General features: G+C 34.2%; 1 protein-coding gene across 3 annotated transcripts in view; it reads left to right on the top strand.

Annotated features, from left to right (window-relative positions):
• The window catches only part of tspan4a (tetraspanin 4a), a 160,959-nt gene that overhangs the window by 89,588 nt on the left and 59,031 nt on the right, over positions 1-12,340 (top strand). The gene's annotated exons all lie outside the window — the stretch shown is intronic.

Genomic DNA, 12,340 nt, shown 5'->3' with positions numbered 1-12,340 from the left:
TCAGCTGTGAGATGTTTGAGGGCTTTCAGAAATCTACAGTTCACTTCAAGCATCTCAATGAGCTCAATAGACAGGCTTTGATTCAGCCATTTATTTTGTAATTTTCAGCCAGTCTTTGGATTTACTAATATGTTTTGGGTCATTGTCATGTTTCAGGTTCTTCTGCTTCAGCTTAATTATAATTATATGGATTGTTTCACATTTTCCTCAGAAACTTAATATTGTATTAATTTTTACAATGATTTTCACTCTCATTTCAACAATCAGTAGCACATTAAACTGTGATCTGAAGATTCCTGTTGCACAATAAATCAGTTTTTTTGTTGTGTTTTTAAAAGCTTTGACATGAATGCAGACAAAAAGAAAATTGCTGAATAAATGTTTGAAATTTTTTACAATATTTCTTTTCTACGCACAACATGAATGTCAATGTTAAATAAAAGGTGGGAGATGATTTGATTGGACTTTAAAAGTTTGGCACTATTTTAATGAGTGAATGTTTACTAAAAAACTGTTATCATTGATGAATTGTGGTATCTTGACAATGCAAAGAACACCTAAAAAATTAGCAAGACAAGATAAAACCATCAGATAAAGGACCATAAGAAACATTCTGACTATGGATCATAACTTGCAGTAATTTATATAGTAATTGTACAAGCTTGACAATGTTTCATTTAAATTAAATTTTTATACAATAGCTATGCTGTTACAAATATATGTATAAAGCTAAGGTATTTGATTTTCCCAAATGACTTCTGCAGTCAGCTGTATTGTGTTGTAATCTCATCTATTCTAGACAGAAGCCATTGAATTACATAATTATTGAGAACCTGCAGCAGGATTGCTATCCTTACAAATGAGCTATTTGGCAACAGATTAAAAAAAAAATAATGTAGTGCAGTTTGTGTCCTTTGTGTCGGAAGTTTGTAAAACAACTCTTTTTTTCTGCTTTGTCAGAGTAAAACAGCCTCTTCTGTTTCACATCAATAATTGGAGCATAATAGTCTACCTCCTGGTGAAGTCAGGATCAATATGATATGAATGCATCTCAGCACTTCATTATTGACTCTTTGATTTAGGGCTCAGTCATGTGTGACCATGCACCTCCCAGTCATGAAGAAAATGCAGCTGCGTTCCTGCTAGCTGTGCATGTAAAAATTGTGTTTGTCAACATGAAACAAGGAGGGTGATGGGAGGACTGAATAAATTTGTCTTTTCAAAAAGCTCATGATCTAGAGAGAAAGCAAAGGAAAAAGTATGCATTTATTTTAATTAACCATATTTTCCTTTTTAGAAACATATGTTCAGAATGTCCACATTTGCTTAAAGACCTTGGTGTGTCATGATTAGTAAGCAGCTCTAATTAGCTGTGTTTTCCGGTAGAGACAGACATCTAACGTGCAGCTAGTTGTGTAGGTTTAAGTTTGTGCTGAAGGGGTCCCTCTCCAGAGAGAGTGAAAAAGCAAACAAGAGCAAAGTTTGATGTTTGTGCCGGATGTGTCACATCCTAAGTCCCCAGTTAGACTTTGAAGATTCATAGCAATGCATCTACACCTGCTCCACAAGCCACAAAAATGGAAAAGATTTTATAGCATGTCTGCATTTTTATTGATCAAGACACTGTATGTACAAGAAGCTAATGATAATTGTGAAAAATCAATTTCAATTTTCCTCGTTTTGCAGAATAGCTGTCACAACGGGATACAAGTTAACTCAGAATAAAAGACTGAGGCATCTGCCAGAGCTGTAAAATGGCTGAATGATGAGCAAACTTTAGAACAAAACAGCTTTCCTGCTGACTCCACCACCGGTTCGGATATAGCATGATGGAGGAGTGTGCACAGCCTCAGGATAGCTGATGGATGAAAAAAAATCCCAGAGAATAATTCACCTTCAAACATTACTGCCTGTTCGTCAAAAAAATATGCTATTCACTCAGTCAGGTTCATATGCTCATTTGAGATGGGATTCAAAAAGATGTGATGGGCTGGTTTTCAAAACTAATGAGAAACTGAACTATTCACTAGCACTTATATTAGGGTGATGAATTTAGCACATTAGTTTTGATTCATTACTTACATAAAATATGCATTAAAAATGTTAACGCAATTAATTGCCTTTTCACTTTGGCCACAACTTTTATATTTACACTCCTGTAAATCTGTCACTCAAGCAAGATGAATGGAAAAGCTACTTCTTTTGGGCAACGTGGGGTTAATTTTTACTTCAAAAACAATCTGATGGGTTACTGGAAAAGAGCATTTGCATGTGCAAGTTGTGGAAAAAGGAGTTGGTTAGCACCAAGCTATAACCTAAATAACAGATTAGAAACAACAAATATCTTTTTTGTTGAACTCGAGTGTTAAAATATTTAGCAGCATAAAGGGGCTTGGACTTGAAAATATTGCTTATTCGGTCAATATATATTTTTGATTAATTAAGTAAAGTACAGACCCAGACCCCAAATTACTCATAGCCATTCTCAATCTATGCACAGAAAAGCTTGTTTTTTTTTTGTTTTTTTATTACAAATGATTATCTTTTCCTCTTTTGGTTGCAGCAACGACTTTGACACAAAGAAAATAATAAAAATAACACTGTTTATCTGTTGGTATTTTTTTCTGAACTCAATAATAATATTCTTGCTTATTTGGAATCATCCAACACATTCACCTTGGATTTTGCGCCTCAAATAAATAATTTCTTCTTCAAGGGAAGAGAGAAACCATCTGTTCACTGGTCAATTGATGGATTTTCCTGACCCCGTTGGAATGTATTTGGCTGTTGAAGTTGGAGTAGAACATTTCCGTAAACACAATCAGAATTTGCAGGTTGAAAGACTGCAATGAGGTGAAATTGTGAATTTTCTTTTTCCTCAGGCAACTAGTAATTTAATAAACTCTGAAAATGTTTAATAATATAATTGTACCAATTAGAATTTGGTGACTGATTTCAGATTCTTGATTTTCATAAGCTGACCTGCCATTAGCAATTTCAACTAATTCTGATTCCTTTTTAAGAACTGTAATATAAAAAGACACATTAATCAGCAATGAACATATTTTTTCCAGGCTTCCAACTGTGAGTGGGCATTAATTATTTATATTAGTTGTAGAGATGATGTCCCCTCCCTGGAAATACCAGTCATGTTTTTACTGTTATCTCAAAACATGCAATAATTACAGAAACATTTTAAACTATATGAATTGTATATCAGCAAAAGTAGCTGCTAGCAGTTTCCTTGGCTTTATAAGGGCTGTTTCTAACTTTGTAGGTAGCCTATTTGAGATAGCCTAGTTTGAAAAAAAAAACAGCCATGAAGAGATTTCTGATCTGTTTGATGAACCACAATCTGTAAGCCACTAAAGCAAGACAGTATTGCAATATTCCATATTCTATATTGTAATAAATAGATCTGTTACATTTATATCTGTTACTTTTAGGCCATTGCCCCTGATAACCAGAAATAAACATAGAGCAAATTAACAAATGCAACAAATCTACTTTAAACTACAAAATTGAGAACAATGCTAACTCTAAAATAATACTGGCAATCAGGAATTTAGCTTCCCCAGCCCACTGATTCTTATTAAAGGCTGACTAGTGAGGTAACCTTGTCCCCTGGATGACCTAAGTTAGGTCTTGATGAACTTCATCTTTCAAAAACTGTCTTCTTCTGAGACGAGGTCACAGAAAGAGTGCAGGTGATTCACAGGACCCCAAGAGGTTTTTGGGAACTTACAGATCCCGAGGTTTTAAAGAGCCCTCTGTCTAAATGCCTCAAGCTTTGGAATAATGGAGTTATTTTAGAACAGTAAAAGGTTAATTAAGCCTTTCAATGACATTGTACAGAAATTCTTACTTTTAATACTTTTTTTTTTTTTTTACCCAATTATAAACCTGTCTCTTCAAAATGTTTCTGCATTTGTTTACTTATTTTAAGATAATTTATTGATTCGTGATATGCCTGAGTATATTTCACAAGACATTAAAATGTAGTCAGATTGTATTAACTGGTGATATGGCCTTATCCTGTAGTTAGGCCATATCTACAGGATATTTATGTACAGTAATATTCATGTATAGGTTCATCACATTTGTTTCAAGTTGTTATATAATTCTGCTTTGAATAAACCGAAATAGAACAACAAAAACTTAGCTCAGCTGGAAGAATGGTGGAAGAATTGTTCAAAACACCCAATGTACACTGTCACAATAAATATTCTAATAACTGTGGAAAGGAAGGAGTCTGCAACTAATTCTATCATCACTTTTGAGCTATAATTCACTGTAATAACAGGTCAACATATTCAGCAATACGAATAATACAATACGATAAAGACAGGTAATTTTAATTCTTCTCAGGTGCCATTTTGAACATTAGGCCTTAGAGTTTTCTCTTGTGGCTTGTTCCTTTTTAAATAGCTTCTTACATGTCTGTGCTTCCTGTGCCTTCTTTTTAAATATCCTACTGATGATGAAAATAACTTTTAGCCTTCTCTCAGAACCAACATCCTCACCAAATAATATTCTTATAAGTGTAGCCTGTTATGATGCATTCAATGATCAGAAAAAAAGATTTGATTTATTTAGTTTTTGACTGGATGGTCACTGGTCAGGGAGCATCTATTAATGGTGCTTAATTATTTACCTTCAGTAAATACATCAAATCACATATAATTTATTTTACCCTTTTAACTGGACCAGAGTGGGGCAGCTTCAGTTGACCTCCATTGCCTGTTGTGTGGCAGAGGAGGTTGCCGCATAACAGGCAGTAATGTGGAGGTAAACTTCTTCCTTATTCAGCTTCCCTAAAGCACTTTAATATGCTTGACCTGAGAGTAATAAATCTGTAATTTTGCCCATGTGGGATGCCTCTAATCTGTTTTTACTGTGTTTCAAAAGATTAAAACTTTAAGGTAATTTTCATTTAATAACTTGCTTCTAGATTGCAGTATTTAAATAATGTGTTTAAGCCTGTGAGGGAAAAGAGCTGCAAGGTTTTATGGGCAACTTTGCTCGTGTGTACATAACTGTTCTGTATTGACACAGAGGTGTGTCTGCTGGACATAGATAAAACATTGCAATTTGCAGTTAGTGTTGATAATGGTTTAGGAAAATTCCTGAACTTTCGTACAAGTGAGTGTTGACACGGTGCCTTAATTTCCACTAACACATAAGTTGCTTTTTACCTGCTACTGGTGATATCATCAGATACTGTATGTAATTTTAGCATAATTATAACAAGAGACTCAACTGCTATTCTCATTGTGTTGTAAATGAAATTCAGCCTCCTGGGTTTTGCATATAGAGCCTTGTCTGCAGCTTGTCTCACACATTTTCAGTAGAGAATCTCCAGCTGTGAGATGCATGTGGGAACAACGAGTGTGGGGGAAAAAAATCTAGCTCGGATTTTCCACACATTCTCCTGACAGATCTATGTCAAGCAAAAGGGGAAAAATGCTTTATGCAATCTTGGTGTGTCGGTTTGGCCCAGCAAAAAAAAAAAAAAAAAAAAAAAAAAAAAAGATAGCCACAGTATTGCTGTGATCTGCTTGTGTCAGAAGTCTAATCTCTGACTATCTGGGGATAATGTACTACCTGAATCACATGCATTATGGTTGCAAGTTGCAAATAAGTATTTTATTCCTGTAGCTTTGACAATGTTTTACATATGTGACAGTCTTACTGAATACTAAACTCATGGTGGTTCTGACACATCCAAGTTAAGAATTTCACATACCCCTTAATAATTGGCCTTAACGTAAATGTCTCTCAGGCAGTGTTTTTATTCCACTCCAAGTTTTTTGCTTTACATAAAGTCATATAGAGCCTCATAATATTTGAGTCTGCTTTTCTTTCTGTTAAATAATGTATGTTTCTTTCATGACATGAAAATATTTGATTTCTTTTAACACTCTTGGTCTGACTTTTAATTATTAGGTCCATTTTTTGTTTTAATTATTAAAGGGATCCACGATTAGTTGTAACAATATCCTTTACTTGAGAATTATTCATTTTAGATGTAAAAAAATATATATAGGGATAATATTGTAGGTTGTTTAGTTTTTATAAATTGTAATAAAATATTGTCACACGGATGTCGCCATGTTGTTGACAGTGCAATGCATTTCGGATAAATGATGCTCATTCAGATTGTGCTAGCTACGTCCTGCCATCAGTTGGCCCAGTTCATGTTGCTCCCAGCTGCTGTGTAATCAGTCTAATCACTCACCTGTTTCCACTCCAGTAATCACCATAGTACATTTTTTACTAATTAAAATCTGCCTGCCTCTTGTCTACAATTAGGTCCTCCTTTACATAATTAAATGACAGCTTACAGGTAACATTTGATTTCGGAAGCTGCATTTGGACTTGTAGACTTAGGGAATCCAGTTTATTCACTGAAGTGCACATAGATGTTGCACTCAACTAGAATACAGCTAACTATGGCCACTGTACACAATATAAGCAAAATGTGCAACTGCAATATAGTTGAATACTGTGATGACAATATCAGTTGCTGCTAAACCACCAAGACAAAGTAGTCAAAAACATGATGTCAATCTGACTTGTCACATGCAAAACAGTAATGCATGTTACTTGAAATATAATACATTGCCTCCAAATTATCAGGTGTGGTTGGGATATTCCATGCATTATTATTGTGATGATGATTGAGATTAAATATATCATGCAAGTCTAGTGTCATAAGCGTAATTGTTAAATACAGCTCTGTGTGTAAAAATAGCACCCATGCAATTTATGTCACTTTACAAAAAAAGGACTATTAAGAAAAGGGTCAAGAACAGGAGTCAATTACTCTTATCTTGGATATCAAGGGTAAATCTGTGGGGGAAAAAAATTAGTTATTGCAGAATTAAAACCAATGAAAATAAAGATTAGGAGAGGTTTATGTCAAATAAAAGGCCAAGGATAACTGATAATGTTTTGAATTCACACTATATTATTGGAAAAATTTATATCAGAACTTCTGGTTTTCATCAATTCTTTAATTACAGTTCATGTAGTTTGAAAAAGAGACATCTGAATACAATTGACCTTGATTGAATTTTAAATTGAATGTTTTATATGTCAAAATAACTACATATAAAGCTATTTTTTCTGTTGACTTTGACTTTAGATTTGAAACAACTTCAATTTTTAATATTAAATTATTGTCTAATTGTTTCACAAGTACATCAGTATGCAAAAATTTTAATCATCTTCCATTTCAACATACAACAAACAAGTATTTATTGTAACTTGAGTGGTTTGCTTTAGTAATTATCCTAAAGGTCCTTTTACTATCATGTTTTCAGTATAACCCATTAGAAATAGAAAAAAATAACACAAATGAACAAAAGCAACATTTTAGCTCCAACTAAATGTGGCAAGAGCTATTAGCCAAGTTTCATACTGAGAACTTGGCATGCAGTAATGATTAGCTGAAGGTTGATGCCTCTCTGAGGTCCAATGTCATTAAATTCTGGCACATTTTTACAAATGAACATCATTGGCAAAATAATAACGTTTTTGAATAGGAACTTATATTGACCAAAGTCTTCAGTATTTTAGTTTCTTACGGGTATTTTTGAGCAGATTTTCTCTCTAACCTTTGAAACCTCACCAACAGGCTGTGACCTTGAGAGCAGATTACAGGACAAAAGACCTCCCTCGAGGGTCAAACTGCATACATGAATCCAGCATCAAAGTATGAGAAGGAAAAAAAAAAAATATATATATATATATATATATGTTTCCATTTAAACGGAAAGTCCCCCTCTTGCTTTACCTCATACTTTTTCAAACACTAGGGATGCGTTGTGTATACATATATGTATTAGTATGGTGTTGCCAAAATCAGCACATATTCTCTTCATGCATGAGTAAAACTCAGACTTTGACCTGGATTATATCAACATATTTATGTTAATGGGCACACATGTTTTAGATGGAGCATCGATGAGATCAAAGTGATGATATTCTTCATTGGTGAGTGGAGTCATTAAAACTTTCAGCTTGTATTATGCAGGAGGCAAGTTTAAATCAGTATTTCTGTTTTTTATGTGTAAAAAAACAGCCCACTCAATAGGAGTTAAAGAAAACTACGTGTTTCCACAGTCCTGGTCCTAATCAGTGGCTGGAGTTAGACACTGCCATGAACACAGTGACATGCTGTGAGAGGGGGAGGCTGTGCAGTTGCCTCAATTCATTTAAGCTCTTTAAAACAGCGTGATAGCAAACATTTAGGCATCTGTTCTTTTTTGTTGTTTTCTTGCTTGTCTTGTTTTATTGCAGATGAAAACTAATCAGTTTGAAATTATGTTAGTATACAAACATATACAGAAGTATAAGAACGAAAAGTGTTGCTGTTGTAGTGTGTTTTTAATAAACACTCATGAGTTTCTTGACTTTTTTGTGTGTGGTTTTTGAATTAAATTTTCTGGTGTTTCAAATTACATTTGGACCATTTGTAATTACATTTTTTTTTTTTATGTTTTGCAATGCCTGTGAGCTTGATGGTTGAGCTTCGGCTCCTGGGACTCAACCGAACTCAGCTCAGGCTAGATGTCGAGATCAAGTTCCATGCAAGGTGGTAGAACAAAAGCTTTGCTGTGCTGTTTTGTGTTAAATGATGTAGCGTGACCTTGAGTTCCTGGAAAGGTGCCTAATAATAAAACGTGTCATTATTATTATTTATTATCAAATTCTGGGGGTGTAATCTGGCTTTAAGGACATGGAATGTTACCTCACTGATGGGTAATGAGGCAGAGATGCTCTGTGTCCGTACGATTAGATCTCTGAAACCCAGATGGGCTGCAATGGTTGTGTGATGGGATCATTTATTAAATTGAGTCATGATTCTTTCTTTAAAATATTGCTGTCTTTTTCAGTCTGTGAGTATGTTCTATTTGCCTGTCATGTCTGAAATGAAACATGCACGTTAAATTTACAATAGTTAACTAATGAATTTGAATCTTGTTATTAAAGAAAATATCTATGACGGTTAGCCTGTGAAATAATTTAGCACTTCTGTATTTTGTTGAATTATTGCTGCATAACTGCTGTTGAGTCTGCCTTTCTGCACTATCTTGTTCATTCATTTGAAAATGTTATGTAATAATTGTTTTTTTTTTAATATATTCAGCTCTTTCAGTTTAGATAAATATTTTAGTCTGGAATGGAGTAGTGGAACAGAGTGGCAATGTAATCACAATGCACTGTAAGCTATGTAATGTGTTTTGAGGCAGTTGACCAAAATCCCGGACGATTTTGAAATTCCCCCCGGACATTTTTTTAGGTCTGAAAAGTAGGACATGTCCGGGAAAAAGAGGACGTCTGGTCACCCTAACTTAATGGTTTCCATTCTTTGCAGTCTTTAGGGCTGCTAATCTTTATCAGATGGCACACATGATCAACATCATTAACATTCCCTGTGGTTCCCATCAGAGTATTGATCAATCTCTGCTGTCTCTGTCCAAGAATCTTCCTCATCGAATGCTTTAAGGTGACTCAAAGGCCCTTCACTTGCACGCCTCCAAAATCTCTGTGGAGGTATAAAAGAGAAGAAAAGCTCAGTGTCAACATTTTTATTGTTAATTTTTCTCTTTCCCTATTTCCTCAAGAGCTCATTAGATAGGATATCATGCTACAGCTGAAAATGGAAAGCAAATATAGTGTGGGGGAACAATACACATGTATTTATCTGCATAAATCTTACTGCCTTTGGCTGCTCCAGTACACAGCTGTCCATTTATTGTGGAAATGATGGATGTTTTCAATAGGCAGGCTGTATCTGAGATCTTTGTGCCTGGCATTTTGCAGTCATATATGTTCTGAATGTGAACGATAAGACTGGATAGAACTAAAATGAAGTAAACTCTTATTATGTTGAAAATATGTTCCCTCAAAATTATAAAATGTACATCAGTGTTAACAGCTTCAGCTGATGAATGTGACTGACACACACATTTATTGAAAATCACAAAAATATTACAATATTACATGTATCTTCTGATTCTAATATATTGCTTTTGTCAAACACAACATACACTTAAATAAGGTTTTAAAAATATTTAAAATATATGAAATGGCCTTACTCTCCTTTGTTTATTTAGGTGAAATGCAAACAATACCTTAACACAAAACCCTGCAGACTACAGAGTTCAGAGCACATTGGCTCACTTTCATCAAAATCATATCCATACTCCCAAATTATGTATTCAGGAGCACGGTTTACAATCAATAGTATAGATTTACCCATGGGGGTTTGTTGTTCCTTGTAGGCTTTCGGTGAACTTTGTTAACTCAGACAATAGCTCACTCTGGGAATGTGTTATGTTCATCAAACTGTGCATCCATTCACAAGTATTGCTCTTAGCAAACATAAAAAATCTGTAAAAGAAAATCCTGTCCTTTTACATAGGACATGATGGAAGTACGATGATCTTGCCATAAATGGTGAAACTATTCATTTTTGCTTGTGAGAATATCTTGAAGGAGAATCTTAAAGGTCAAGAGTTTCTTATGGTTGGGCGCACTCAAGCTTTGGACTCAAGCTTTCCTCCACTGTGATGTTAAAAAGATAGGAATTGTAAATATTTGCTAGCATAATAGTTCAGAAAATCAAATAATAATTTGAAAGATTGTCTGATGTTAAAATATTTGTAATAATCTAAAACCTTTAGACGTGAGAAAGAAACAAAAGGTAGCCTTTCTATGTAGAGTTATCCTCACCAGTAAGGTTAAAATTAAAATTTTGTCAAGTAACATTGTGTATAAAAACTGATCAACCTCAGCAGTCAGACAACATTCATTGTTTCTAATTTTGTTGGATAATCTGCAGAATTATGATTTGAAGATAGAAGCAGCACACTGAGGTTAACCAAAATTACTCATTTTAGTGTTTAAAGCAAAGGCTTATGCAATTATGAAGGTTAATGAGCTTTTATAAAGAAAACTAACTCAAAAATACCCCAGCACCAATTGCAGGGTAAAATGGAGGCAAAAGAAAGCAGGCATTTAGTTGTGAAATATTTGTACCCTAGATGCACATCGTTAAAGCTCACAAACGTGTTTATTTATCTTTTTATGAGAATTTTATTAGCCACCTTTTCTTAGAGAGAGTTTATGTCAAAATGTTCTGCTTGGCTGTTTTTGACCTCTTTTAAGTTGAGAATGAAACCTTTCAATCCTGCAGTGTTGTGAACTGAACAGTAACACTGCATTTTTTTTCACTGACTCCTCACAGTGTGTCACGCTGTCCATGCAGAAGTGAGATGTTGCAGAAATTCAAAAGCTAATTCAAAAGCCTAATGTGTTAATTATAAAGAAAACAAGGGATTCTATGTGTTATATCAGTTTTTAAAAGATACACATGTGCTCATTGTCAGTCATTGGTGAACAGGCTATTAGTGACTCCATAAGAGGTACCTAGAAGAAGCAGACAATGTCTAATACATTAATTTGTGTCTTTTTGGCAAACATTTTACTTTCTCTTGCAGCAAAGAAAACTGCCTCTTTACTTCTCTCTAAACTCTTTAATTTGCTGGACAAGTGCCAATTAGTTAATTAGGTCTTATACAACATTTTACAAGAAAACAATTTATTTTATTTTCTTAGACACCTCACAATAACATCAAATTATTGCTTTGTTTGCCATCTGAGGAAAATGAGGGATTACAGAATAATGTTGTAAAAAATAAACAAGTTAGTGAGATTCATCTTCCTGACTTCAGCTCGGTGAAATCAACTTCTACTTTTGAGGGACCCTCAATAATACCAATTCTGATAAATTACAGACAAAAATGAGTAAAATCATGCAGAGACAAAATAGTCTCTTGACTGCAAAGTTTAGTGTCTATTCCACTTCAACCAATATTGAAACCAAATAGAAATCTGAAAGCTTCATGCTGCATGTTAAAATTGGCTTTATTAAATATCAGATCTTTGGCAGGAAAATATTTTTTCATTCAAGACTTTATTATTGATCATCATCTTAATTTTTTGTTCCTGACCAAAACTTGGCTGAATCAACATAACAGCTCATCTATTCTTATTGAATCATGTCCTCCAAATTTTAGCTTTATAAGCCAGACCAGAACTGAAAAAAGAGGAGGTGGAGTCGCAGTCTTGTATAATTCTGCCTTTACTTGTAAGCAGACATCTTGTGTAAACTTTTTATCTTTTGAATATGTTGCCTTGCAACTAAACTCGTCCTCTCGTATCTTGCTGCTGAATATATACAGACCTCCAAAACTCTTTGCAAACTTCTTTGATGATTTCACTGAATTATTATCCCTAATTTTGGTTGATTTTGATTTTGTTCTTATTG

This window comes from Gambusia affinis, linkage group LG02 (genome assembly GCF_019740435.1).
Source record: "Gambusia affinis linkage group LG02, SWU_Gaff_1.0, whole genome shotgun sequence".
In the NCBI taxonomy this organism is placed as follows: domain Eukaryota; kingdom Metazoa; phylum Chordata; class Actinopteri; order Cyprinodontiformes; family Poeciliidae; genus Gambusia; species Gambusia affinis.
The sequence above is the reverse complement of the archived record's forward strand: the minus strand, read 5'-3'. Positions and strand labels throughout refer to the sequence as shown.